Here is an 11,604-nt window from a genome sequence, read left to right as displayed (position 1 = left end):
AATAAGCCAGGCACCGTCGTACCTTAACGGATCTGGTGGTCATTGGGCAATTCGCTCGAGGTCTGCTATGCCGACTGTCTGCACAGAGCTGGAGCAGCACACAGGGAGAACACACACACACACAGCCAAACATCTAACCACACATATTAAGGTAAAAGTAGGTAGGGATGGGAAAGATTTATTATAGATCTAGTAAAAAATCCTGACCCCACAGGGTCCATCTACACAGCCAGCGGTAGTGAGCCTCCCAGCCTGGGTCGACAGACTCTGGTTAGCGTGGCTCACACTAGTGTTCTGAAAATAGCTGTGTAGACAGTGCTTTGAAGTTGCAGCTCGGGCTTGAACTCGGGATCTGAAGCCTTGGGTGGGATGGACTTCAAATGGGTCTACAAATTCATGCAGTGGTTTTTACTGGTTTGAGAGATATTCCTGTTCTACCGATATTCTCCATTTTAAGTAAAGGGGATTTTGCTCAGATAAGCAGAATCTTTCAAAAGTGAAGCAACTTTTTAAGAGAGAACACTTGACCAAAAAGTGTATTATTCATTTTTTGTTGTTATTTTTCCTGTTTTAAAACTTCCATCATTTAGTCATGGAGCAGAGACCTGACCACCTGAATTAGAAACTACTCACACAAAATGAATAACTAGAATGAATAAACAACAGTACACAAAGAACCTGAAGCCTGAACAATTTGTTAGGGCTAGACAACCTCTAATTCACACACGTGAGAACTCCCAGGAATAGTCAACTGATATCCGTGGGACTACTCAGATCTACCTATTCAATCCCCTGGCCATTGCAGGGGCCTCAGGAATGGGTGGCATCTTGGTGTCCCTTGTTCTGTCTGTGGCACACAACAGTTTAGACTACAGATAACTAATACATGCACAGAAATCAGGGCAGGATCACAAACAATTAGTTTAAGAGGAGTTAAATTCATAAAGAATGTTATTCAGAATGAATCATTCTACCATCTCTAGATGGAACCATGATATTCATCTCACATCTGACCTAAACGAGGTCTTTATAATGTATATAGCAGCAACAATATGCTGGGCTCTCTACAGATTTGAATCTAAGGTGAAAGTCCACTGTAGCAAAGTAAACCACCGGGTCTGGGATATTTATTCATTTATTAAAGAAAGTTGAGACACACCACGCAATCCAGTTGGAGCCGTTCCAGTCTTCTTGCTCCGGCACTCTCAGTCTCTAATCAGAACCAGAGCGAGCGGAGCCTGACTGCACAATTCTGACTCAAATCCTTGGCATGTGCAAAATAAATAGAAAAAGTAGCACTTTTTTTAAAACAAATGTTTGATAGACACGATGCTTTCCTAGCAAAGGGGATTTCAGAAAGGTGCGTGTGAGAGAGAGAGAGTTCCCGTGTTGCCTAGGAAAGAGGAAACATTATGTATATTATACGGGAGAGCTGTAGGCCTCAGCACACCTATTTCTTTTTATGAATTGTCTAACTATGTCTGAGGTAATGATTTGTCACAGTTTTCCATATGGGGAGCCAAGTTCAATCATGATATGTGTGAAATAGCTGGGGTATGAGACCAGGAGTTAGACACCAAAGACCTAAGAACAAAAAGGAAAAAATAGTATTGGTACTTAGGTACTGAGAAAAAAACTCCTCCAGGCTTTGTACAACTGTAAAGTAGGCCTCCATCAGAAGAGAAACATTTCCCCACTTGAAAGACCTTCTGTTCCCCCCTCCTCGTTAACTCCATTTAGTTTGGCACTTTTGAGCTCTTAATTAAAGTGCATAATGAATAGCCTTTAAATTCACTACAGAAGATCTATAAACCAGTGGCACACAGAACACTCAAATACTGCTTGAATTTAGGAAGGACGTTCCCCAACAAACCAACTTCAAGATTGTCTGGCCCTTTGAGCTGTTTACATCAGTGCTGGGCTAGCCACAGAATGCAAAGGGAAGGGTCCAGAAAGGAAGTAGGTGACATGCAGGGGCTGAGATAAGTGCTATTTGTGCACAGAATTCTCTGTAGGGTGACCAGACAGCAAGTGTGAAAAATCAGGACGGGGGTGAGGGGTAATAGGAGCCTATATAAGAAAAAGACCCCAAAATCGGGACTGTCCCTATAAAATCGGGACATCTGGTCACCCTAATTCTCTGTCTCCAAGGCATTGACTCCAGTGATCATTAATTCTAGAGAGGAACAAACAGAGGGAGTCCTGAATCTGAATTCTGAATCCCCCCAAAGATCAGGGGTGTTGGGTTTGGACCACTGGACAACTAGGGGTCCAATATAAAATTCACATCAGGATCAGATTCAGAATCCTCACAAAGTTTGGGGGTGTGGCAGTCCCAGGTGTTGTCATGAGCCCATCTCTACTAACAAAGGTTTAGGAGGACCACATTTGGGTCAAACAAGTCAAAGACATGATGTTCTATGCTGTACCATCAGAAGGTGCATCCCAAGATGAGTGGGGGAAAGATGATTTGGAGCCACCTCTGTGCCCATCCTGTTCTGAGTTGCTGCAGGGGCTGGTTTGGCCTCTGGTGTAAAGCAGCACACCCTTGACGGACCACCCACCCCAATCCCAGGCTGCCTATGGGCTGCTGTGTAGCTCGTAGCCGCTAAAAAATCTCCATAGCAGGACGTGCACACTTGCCTCATGGGCTGACATTATGCCGCCCTATGCTAGCATGCATCTTCCACCAGGGCTTGTGAAGGGGCCTGCACAGGGCAGCCTATAGCCCCTCACTGCAGTATCTCTGCTAGGGGGATCTCCCTCAGCTGGAGAAGGGACTTTATAGGCCCTTCTGCACCACTTGAAGGTATAAGAGTAGTTGGCCCAAAGCTGTATATAAGATTCCAGGGTTGTCACTCTGTGTGCGTCACTCTGAAGCCTAGAATGTCTGTTGAGTCAGTGTGAAGTGATGGAAACGGCTACAAGCATGGCTGAGAGATCTTTTGGTTTAGAATAGCACCAGGCTGAACCCTCCCTGGGATTCACGGTCTGTTACCGTTCAGTTTAAGTACTCAGCCATTTTGCCAAAAATTTTACCCATTTGGTGCAGTTAAGCATGTACCACTTTCATGCTAGGAGTCCTAGACCACTGTAAGAACAGAAGTAACTCAACCAATCGCCACTCTTACTTTATACCTAATTTGCAAGCAACAATTTCATTGGTTGTATGAGGGAAACTGCACAGATGTTAGATGACATGGCCTAAGTTCCACTTCTAGATACTAGGAAGAGAGAATGGAAGAGAGAAATATATTTATATACTAATTTGGGATGGTCTTCATGCAGTATAGCCAATGCTAAATGTTCAGAAATTATTAGTTGCTCCCCCCTCCCATCATGAGATTTAAAAACAACTTTTTGATTTTTTTTTGTCTGCTGCTGTTGTAGCCTTTAGAGTTCACATTTTCAAGCTTTCTTCTACAAGCATGAGGGCTAAAAACCTCTTTTAAAAAAAAGAAAGCTGAGATTCTCATCTGATCATGGGAATCTAGTAGCTGGGATTTTAAGAAAAGTAGCAACTATCACGAGACTCACAATGGAATCAGATCTAACTCATAGCTACATAACACAGATCTAACTCCTGAGAACTGCAGTCAACCCAGACTCATGCCAGTGAAACCTAAAGCATTATGCATTGTCACTATGGCATATATACATCTGCAATGTTGTTGTAAATGTGTTGGTCCCATGATCTGAGAGAGCCAAGGTAGGTGAAGTAATATCTTTTAGTGGACCAGCTTCTGTTGGCATATACATACATGTGCATGTGGACATGCACACACACAACACTCCCCCCCAGCCCCAGTGTTCATTTGTCTAACAAGGTGGAAAATATAAGACCATGGAAATCTCCTTCTGGCTGAGGCTTTGCAGGCGCTACTAAGAAATTCAAGGCACTTTTTCTGGCTCCTGACTGGTTTCCACGAGCAGGGAAAAGATCTGAGTAATCTTTATGGCTCTCTTTCACCCTGGCAGCCTTCGACCTTGGTGAAATAAAGACTGAGGTAGGTAATAGCAGTGGGGGAAGAGCAGTTAGTAACTCAGGCTGAATAGCTGGCTACCTCCTTCATTTCTCCCACTCTCCTGGCTCTCATTCCCCCGCCCCCACCATTCCCCAAAATGCAGAGTAGTTGTTTTGTGGTTGCCAAACCAACCCGCAAAGCCCCAGTTGACTGCCCTTCTAGAATCAACACACACACTATAATAACCCCAGCAAATCTGGAGTCTGCAGTGATTGGATATATCCTAAATATAGTACAGACTGTGGTGGAAAACCCTGGGGATTTGATTTTTTTCCAAGCGAGGAAATAAAGTTTTCATCGGTCTGAGATTCCATTTCTATTAAACCAAGGGAGTATCTTTCATTCAACGTTGCCAGTATAGTCTCAGGTGGGGCTAAGTGTTAAGAGTTCAGCAGAGACATGTGGATGAAAACTAAAAGACAAGACACAGCTTTGGTAGCAAGAGAGGGTTGCGGAGGGTTGGGAAGGGTCTGCCATGAATAATTTGGTCCGTTTTGATATTTATAATTTGCATTTCCATAGCATCTAGGAGCCCCTGTCATGGAGCAGGACCTGGCTGTGCTAGATGCTGTACAAACACAGAACAAAAAGACCGTCCTTGCCCCAAAGAGCTAACAATCTCATCGACTCAGACTTTAGATGGTCACGACAGTCCTTCTGAACTTAGTGCGCCCTCCTGCACATCGCAGGCCACAGAACCTTACCCACCCACTCCTGTAATAGACCCCGAACCTCTGGCGGAGTGACTGAAGTCCTCAAATCATGGTTTAAAGATTTCAAGTTACAGAGAACCTAAGACAAGAGACAAACGGATGGCTATGAGCAGAACGAAGGGGGAATAGAAAGTCGTTCTTAAATTCAGTGGAGTTACACAAGTGGGCCTACGGCTCAATAGCACAATGGGGTGAGACATGGCAAGCTGGAGAATGCCTAATGGTTGATGTTTGGAGAAGCAGTGTGGTCTAGTGCAGAGTTTCTCAACCCATGGGTCGGGACCCAAAATTGGGTCACCAGAATGTTTCAAAAGGTCGCATGGCAGCTCCTGTGGCTCCTGTCCCATGGGGCTGGCTGGGCTCGCCCCCCTGCTCCAGGCACTGCAACCACTGGGGTCCCAGCACCGCTCAGGTTTGGCCCAGCCATCATGACGGGAGTCCAGGTAGGCCAAATCTGAGTGAGTGGCAACCCCATGAACCAGCTCACAACTCCACTCACACAAACTTGGTCCAGTCAGGAGAGTGGGGCCAAACCTGAGCAGCGCTGCAACACCGGAGGTTGCAACTCCCAGAGCGCAGAGCCAAGCCCAGACAGCCTCACAGCACAAGGGTTGCAGGAGCTGCCAGTGTAGGATGAGTGCCGGGCAGGACACAACCTCCCCCTCCAGGGGGGCAAGATCTGACTAAAACCACGCTAGGGCCTCCACCTCCAGACTATTTACTGGGTTGCAACAGGCCATGAAAATTAACAAAAGGGTCCTGAGTCCCAAAAGCTTGAGCACCCCTGCGCTAGTGGACAGGACATTGGGCTGAGACTGGTGATTTGGCTTTTATTCCCTGCTCTGTGACCTCCAGCAGGTCACGTCACCTGTCTAAGCCTCTACTTCCTCTTCTGTCTGTCTTGTCTATTTACCCGGTAAGCTCTCTGGGGCAAGGACTGTCTCTTACTGTGTGTTTCTACAATGCCCAGCAGAATGGGGCCCTGATATTGGTTGAAACCTTTAGGTTCTATAAGTATACAAATAAATAAAATAAATAATAATAATAAATAGAGACATCAACAGAACAGCAAAAAGTTAGGAGAAGAGATGTCCCCACTCAGTCTCTCTCATCAGTGGTGGTGTTTATGCTAAGAAGCAGAAAGGGCAGCTTTTTACTATTCTGTCCATCACTGGAAGGGGAGTATCACTGAACGGAAAGCAGTGTTGGATAAAGCGGAGATCAGCAGTTGTCAGTCACTGAAATTGTGAAATCAGGGAAAACTTACAGTAGAGCTGTGCAATATTTTTTGGACAAATAGTTTATTCACTGAAGAATACACAGTTTCAGATTGACCATAACTATTGGCAAATTCAGGTCAAATTCAGCAAACAGTTTTGGCCAGAGAGAAAAAAAAAATAAACATTTTGACTTTTCATTTGTAAATGTATCTATATTTGAAAAGGGTGAAAAACACGCTAAACACGCTAAAGAAAGAAATGAAGAAAACTCAAATAATTTTGGGTCAAATAAAATGTTTCTTTTGACTTGAAGCAATTTTTTTATGCAGCCCATAGTGTGTAATAAAGTTGAGAACCACTGACACCCTTGTGCTGAGGGCCAGCATAAGGCCTATGCTAAAACATAAGCCCTTACGTTCAGCTATAGTGTTGTGTTACAGTGACACTGGGAAAAATAAGTCAGTTCTTATTTGATGAGAACGGTTTCACCAGGTCTAGGCACCTGTGAGCCAGCAATCACCCTGGCATACCCTAAGCCCATTATACTATGGCCACCCAGTAGAGTTAAATCCCAAGGCATGATCTTGCAGGCCTTTTCTCACATGTTAAGTTCTCCTTCATCTTTATTAGGAAGAGCCCATGCTGAACAGAAATGGATCACTTTGTAGCACTGAAGTGAGGTGCTTAATCCAAGTCAGGGTTGACCTCAGTAGAGAGAAGAGATGGGGCTTGAACTGAAACCCCAGCACTCACCACCCCCAAAGTTTGGGAAGGTTAAGTCCTGCTGCAGCGTGGCTCTATCCCTACTGGACAGGAACATCAGAAGGTTCTAGTTGTGCAGAGCCGTCATAGGAAAACCCTAGGCCAGATGAAAGTCACTTGGTGTCATTACTGCCGGGATCTCAGCCCAGGTTTCCCTGCTGCGGTGTGGAACTGATGTGGGGCTAATCCTAGTTTAAAACTAGAATACACCACTGAGCCACAAGCCCACTTTGGGGCCACCCCATCCTAGGGGTCTAGGAGACCTCCAGATCTCCCAGCTATGCAGAGAGAGCGCGCCTGCTTCACTGCTCCTCAGAATGGTACAACATGCATTCCTCTCCCCTGTGCAGCTGATCCAAATCCCATTGAAATCAACAGAAAAATGCCCACTAACTTCAATGGCCTTTGTATCAGGCCCCTCATGGCTTCCTCTAAGCACCTCCCTGCACTTCTGCTTAGCCAGCAAAGATAGTCCTTATGCTCAAGAAATTGGAGGGACTAACATGGATCCAGAGAGACAGCAGTAGGAGGTGGGGGAAATCCACAAATACCTGCTCCTACAAGTAAGTTTCATTAAGACAATTCATGTGAGTAAACCTCAAGCCCTCAGTGGCTTCTGTAGTAGCTCTGAATAGCTTGCCACTAATGTTGTGTAAGCATCTCACCATTTCCCGGGTGGAAGCCACACTTGTGAAGCAAAGCAGACAAGCCATACGGCCCCTTTTCCCTGTAGTTGGCTTCCGCTGTCAGCAAATTTTCATTTCTAGTGCTGGCTGGAGACCAGACCAAAAATAAAAGCAGGATGTATTCCCCTTGCTGCCGACTGCTTTGTCTGATGTTCCTGAACCTCACGGATGTAAATGCTGTACCCTTCCTCCACGCCCCCATGTTTAATTTCAATTTCATCCTAATGAGGTCTGGCTGGCTTGTGTGTTTGCATTTACTTGGATTTATTCCCACACTACGTCTAAGATGTAAAGGGGTGATGGAAATGTTTAAACGCACAGTAAAACTCATTGGTTTTGCATGTTGTTCGAGTTGCTTCCCCCGATCACTGAGATGAAGTTGATGCACTTTGGAACATCTTTCCCCCCATGTCGTTTTGAATGTAAGCATTGTCCTTTGCGGAGAAGCTGCCTGGGAGTGGAGCATCTGTGAGTTTCCCCCGAACAGGAAATAAGTGCCTTACAATGAATCTGTTTGCAGAAGACTGGAGTAGCTGCAAGCTTTCCAGACCTAGTACTCCTATACCATTTCCTACAGTGACTCCTGCTGATAGAGGCTGGACAAAGCCTCAATGTGGGGATCCATAGAATTTAATGCACCTATATCATTCCTTATTGTGATTCCTGCTGGTAAAAACTTGGACGAGTTGCTCTGAAGCCCCACAGACAGCACTCCTGAGACATTCCCTGCAGCGCCTCCTGTTGGGAAAGGCTGGGAGTGAAATAGCTGCAAGCTCCCCCACAGACAGTGCTTCGCCGTTCCTTATCTCGGCTCTTGTTTGCAGGGTAATTTATCCTAAAAGGGTTTGCACTAGTGTCTGCTTTTCTAACCTTTTCTCTGTCTTGTATTCTCTTAGGGTGAGTATGACACTTCCTTGGTGCTATTCTTAATTATCTGCATTCCAGTAACAGAGGGGCCCCAATCATAATTGGGCTCCACTGTTCTAGGAACAGTCTGAACAAATATAATCATAGAGCCACAGGGCTAGAAGGGACCTCAAGGGTCATCTAGTCTAACTCCTTGCCAAGATGCAGGGATCTGTTGAGTCTAAAATACCTCACTCTAAATAGACAAGACAAAGGGCAGGAAGGGAAAGCATGTCTCCAGAGTTGAAAGCCACACTCCTAGCCACTAGACCACACTGCCCCACAAACATGCTGTAAACTCAGACATACGGGCACTGTGTAAAAACTCAGCCACATGTCATACCAGAACTTCCATTTCAGAGGCCATTGAAAGGGTTCTCACTCCCCCTGCTCCCACTTCTCTGGATAAAGCAAAGGATGAAAACCAGAGCCAATCTGGTAGCCACAAGGCAAAGCATATATTAAGTACCAATGACAATTGGTCCCCTTTCTGCTAGTTGGCTGGTTCTCCTAACCATAATATCATTTCTTCTCATATTTTCCATGGAACAGGATTGAGGTTCCAAAGCCCAAGCTTTCTTGGTCGTAAGTTAAAAGCCAGTGTCATGATCCCACTGAGTTTCTTGTGTAAGTAATGACCAGAGTAAACCCACTTGGAGCAAAGAAATCCCAGAGCTTTACAAAAACAACCAACTAAATAAAGATAGGGGCCTTTATTCTTCATGTATAAGCAAGTAAATTCACTCTCTTCTGCTAGTGTAACTCCATTGACTTGAATAGATACTCCCGATTTACACCAGACTAGATGAAAACAGAGTAAGACTGAGAGGAAAGTGAGGATGTGGACAAGATGGCAGAGCTACTGTTTCAATAAGCAGATGTGTGTATTTGTCACAGACTTTAGCTCTTACGCCTTATCACAAAAGAGTAAAGCTTGCTTGTGCCAGAGACGGAGCCTTCTCAGGAGCTGGTCCCAGACCATCACAAACCTCACCATCTTGCACTCCAAGTGCAAGGTGCATTTCTTTGCCCTTGTCGTCTCCTACATAAATACAGAACATGCAAATTAAAAAAAGAAAACCCTACCAAAACACTCCACTGCACACACAGTTCTCTCTCTGAGGAGAGGGCGAGAGAAAGAACAAGCCACACATGAAAGATGTTAGTCACATTGTTTAATAGCATAACTGGAAGGTTCTCAGACACTAAAGAGATGAAGGCAGTATCAAGAACCTATAGAGAATAGCACAGAAACTCCTGGACTGAATTGTTTTGAGAACCTTCTTTCATAGAATATCAGGGTTAGAAGGGACTTCAGGAGGTGATCTAGGCCAACCTCCTGCTCAAAGCAGGACCAATCCCCAGACAGATTTTTGCCCCAGATCCCTAAATGGCCCCCTCAAGGATTGAACTCAACCCTGGGTTTAGCAGGCCAATGCTCAAACCACTGAGCTATCCCTTGTTTCCGTACATGGATCCACTAGATAGATCCCCACCACCACCGTCACCACACACACCCATCCCATCCCAGAACAGATTCCAGACTTTAACTTATGCGTAGACTGTCTCTGAAGCTCATTGCAGGACCCATGTCTACAGCAGAATTCTGATGGCATTGGGAACAAGAATTGTTAAATGACTACTAAATAAATCACAAAACAAACATGAAAGGGGATTTGCATTTAGTTCAGAGATGCATATGTTTGTGTGTGAATGCATGCATGCGCCATAGACAAGCAGAGTTGAACACCACACAAACATTTTGATCACCCCTAGAACCAAGCCCGACACAAGTTTCTGCAAAGTTCAATAAATTTTCTACCCCTGCACATGATTCTAGTCAGGACCAGAAGTGCCAAGATACTCCAAGACAGATTGTGTTTTGGCCCAAATCTGAATCCAGCGCTCTCATTAGCTAGCTGGGTCTCCCGATATTTTCCTGCTAAATTTTGCAGACTCAACAGGTCTGGATAAATGACACACAGCATATGAAAAGTTTGTTCTTTAGCTGCACTGATTCCAAGTTCCAAACCCATCCACATACCAAAGCCACCATACCAAATGCAACTCTTACTGACTGTGAGGAGTGCATTCATCCAAGGGCAGAATTCAACCCCTCCATATTAGTGCTGGAGCTGCGCAGCAGTGTGATAAATGCAGCATAGCAGAGCCTAGTTCAAAACCAGTCCTTACAAAGCAAACAGACCGTGGGACCCAGTCCAGTCTGTTAACTACCAGACCATACTTCCTCCCCAATTCCTTTGTAATACTCTAGTGTCTTTCAGTATTTTATATTAGCACTGCTCAGATACATATCTAATTGTGCATCTCGAGGTATTGTATGTTGGTGGTGATGTAGATTTGTGGTATTCACACTCCATTGTTTATTTCTATCACCTGGTCATTAATACACTCAGAAGCTCAATATTCACCATTTAAGTAGGACCCACAGAAAAAACGATCGTTCTTTCCTCTGGTGGTTCTGCAGCAACAGGGATAAGTCAAGTTATCAAGTCAAAAATTATAGCTAGCTATGTATTTTTTTCATTGATGAGGACAATGCACCAATAAGTCAGCCATAGTCATTTAAAAATTGGAAACACATGAGGAGAGGGAAATGCAATGCTAGCCACATGGACAAAATAAAAAAAAATCCATTGTCTAAGAAAGTGCAATGAACAATGGAAAGTAGCAAAAATAAAACTGTACTTGGAAGTGTTCCTTTAAATAACAACATGATGCAACTTGAATGCAAATCAATTTCTCTTTTCTACTGCTGTTAAGCAAGGGATTGGGCAGCAGCTCTTCAACAGACACTGGTGTTTTTCCATAAAAAGTCAGTGTGATATAAAATATCTAAGTCCTTTGGAAAGAATTCCTCACCTGCTCCACCCTGAGTTTCGCAAAAAAGTACAAGACAGATGCATTATTGTCATATGCAACACCGCCCAAGCCCAGGCATGTACCAAAGGCTGAGACTTCAGAACTGGAATATAAAAGTGGAAACAATTCCAAGATCCCACCTTTGAAATAGTCGCTTCTCTCTAGAAGTAGCATGCAAACTGCAGCAGGGTCCCTTTCTCCTTCCTATTCTCCATGGAACAGGAGAATAGGATCTTTTCACAAAAGATCGTTCAGCTGATACTAAAAAATAGTCTTAGGGAGCAGATCTTCAGTTGGGGTAAACTGTCATAGTTCCATTGCCCTCAAGGGACAATGACAATTTACAACCTGAAAGGAGCTGTGACAATTTACACCAGCTGAGGATCAGTCCCTTGATGGTCCAATTGCT

This window comes from Emys orbicularis, chromosome 18 (assembly GCF_028017835.1).
Source record: "Emys orbicularis isolate rEmyOrb1 chromosome 18, rEmyOrb1.hap1, whole genome shotgun sequence".
In the NCBI taxonomy this organism is placed as follows: Eukaryota; Metazoa; Chordata; order Testudines; family Emydidae; genus Emys; species Emys orbicularis.
Note: the sequence above shows the minus strand (reverse complement) of the source record.